Source organism: Tigriopus californicus, chromosome 8 (genome assembly GCF_007210705.1).
Source record: "Tigriopus californicus strain San Diego chromosome 8, Tcal_SD_v2.1, whole genome shotgun sequence".
In the NCBI taxonomy this organism is placed as follows: domain Eukaryota; kingdom Metazoa; phylum Arthropoda; class Copepoda; order Harpacticoida; family Harpacticidae; genus Tigriopus; species Tigriopus californicus.
In genome coordinates this window covers 6,880,964-6,883,517 of record NC_081447.1, presented here as the reverse complement: position 1 = coordinate 6,883,517, position 2,554 = coordinate 6,880,964, and positions in this window count along the sequence as shown.

Sequence of the window (2,554 nt, the reverse complement as noted above, 5' to 3'; positions counted from 1 at the left end):
TCCAATATATCTAACGACTTGTTTGAAAAACTCTACCGACATTCAAGGGGGTATGCCCCACAAATTTTGCGTTAAGTTTGAGAAACACACTTAAATCTTTCATCGACGAGACCTGTGTAATAGCTCACCCGCCATATTCATATCGGGACTGATAAAGCCTTTAACGGCGTCGAACCCACGGCCATTGACCTGAATTTCATTTTGTTATAGGTCATATTACTCTCGGTGACCCAAGAATAGATTCGATCTAAGTTATTTTGCAAAGCTATTGGGGTCATGGTCATTCCTTCCCGAATCTGACTTTGTATCGTCAATACAAGAAGATGCAGTTCATAACAGTAACCTTTTGAATCAGAACAATGAATAGAAGAGAAAAGGAGAGCTCGTAAATGGAGCCCTCTGGAAAATCCAACTTGAAATCATGAATTCTGCGGGATTGTGTCACTACGAGATCACTAGACCTTAACCAATTGGTTTCTGCCACATAGGAAATATGCTATCCAATCAGGTTTCAAGCTCTCGAAGCCTGCTAACTAATTGGGAACTATTTACCCTTCAGCACCTTGTCAAAATCACTACAAACTACATCAACTGACTTTAAACTCCCAGACTATTAATAAATTAATAATCTGCTCTACTGATTGAATGCAAACGATTGAGCAATTGCCTCCGTAACATTCAAAATCAAAGTAATCTGCCTATTAAGTAGAGTACAGAACCACTAATTTTGCACCCCTTGACCAAAATTCAATTTTACACAATCTAATTATAGTTAAAATTCACATTTTCCCCAAGAATGAACACATGTGACGAAAACCAGTTGCACTTTATCTGAAGGGATGTGTTTTAATTTAAATAATGCAAAAATGCTGGGATTCCAACACCGGTAGCAGTAAGGTAGTTCGCAAATCATAAAAAAACAAGGGGGACCCTCAAATTATGACGACTTCACCGAGTTAACACACAGATAAACGTAATCATTACATTCTGTTGCAAATAATACTTTAGAATATACTTACTCTGTTTCGCATTCTCAATGGCCTTGAACATTTTGACTCTGGCGGACATACTGCAACTCGTCTCATCTTGTGTCATCTTCATAATGAAGGATGACTACACAGACTTGACCTCAATATGTGTCATACATTTCTATACACAATGAAATATAGAAAAAGCCCCAAGGGTTTAAGATTTGATGACAAGGAAGATTGTTCAGCCCTTTAAGCAAAAAGATGCTTTTATAACCCAATAACGTCCATTAAAGGGGAGGGCTCATTTTTATTCATGCAAAGCTCGGGGGAAATTTGCTTGAAACATTATGTTCTGAAGTAATGAGAAATTTAACTTGAAAAGTGACTGCTTGAGTTAGGCCGAGTCTGAATTATAGAGGCCCAAGAAGTAATGTGTAATAAGAGCCTTTTTTCGTTTTTGCTAACTTCCCTACTATTACTCAGAATTTACTATGTCAGGCTGAACATGGCGGAGTTCACCCTGGAGGAGTTGATTGTGGCGGATTTCACCGTAGGGGGAGTTCACCCTGGCGGAGATTGTTGTTGGCGGAGTTATCCATGGCGGAGATCGTCGTGGGGGAGTTCAATCCTGGCGGGATTCACCATTGGAGGAATTTACAGTGGCGGAGTTCACCGTGGGGGAATTTGATGGGGGCGGAGATCGCCGTTGGCGGAGTTCACTATGGCAGAGATCTCCGGGCGGAAATCCACGGGCGGACATTACATTGGGGGAAACGTATGGGAACCCAAAATTTATCTTAGGTGGAGGGTGATATAATCTGTGAGGACAAGGCAAAAGAAGAGGAAAAAGGACTCTGACCGCTACCTGAGCATATGATCTGAGGGATGCGTTGGGCTCATGGCGTCGAGAGGATGCGATTTATATTTTGGTTAGGAGGTTAAGGGAATTGAGGATTAGGGTGGAGGAGAGTGAAGGACAGAGGGAGGGGTGGCAGAAAAAAGAAGTTCATTTTTTAAGTTTATTTCCGTTTTCTGATTGATCCAATTGCTTCCCTTTGAATTGGATAAATGACCAGCATGAAGTAGTTAAACAAGATGAAAGGCAATATGTTGTGCAATCGATTGATTGAAAGGAAAGAGGCAGACGAGTTTACTTTTCTATTCTACTAATGAAAATGCTTAATGCGCAACTTGTCCTGATGATGAACTCACGCCTTCCCAAAGCATATGAGCTATTGTCAAGGCGCTATGATCACAAGGAAGCATGGTGAAGTCCAATACGTATACGTTTGGCATGGCGTGATAATAAATATGAAATATGGTGTTTAGGTATTATGCAAAATTTGTTAAAATTAAAAAAGAAAAATGTCAAAACGGTACCGGCAATAACATAGTTGACTAGAGAGAGTGATATCACAATGAGTATTAGTTAAATTTTTCTGAAGTGTCAGAGCAATTTGTCGTCTGCTATTCTTTTTAGGGTGAGGATTTTAAAATCTGAGAAAAAAATGATGTGAATTTATCAATATATGCTTGCATTTTCCCATGACTCAAACTAAATCATGAAACGTATTTGTCATTAG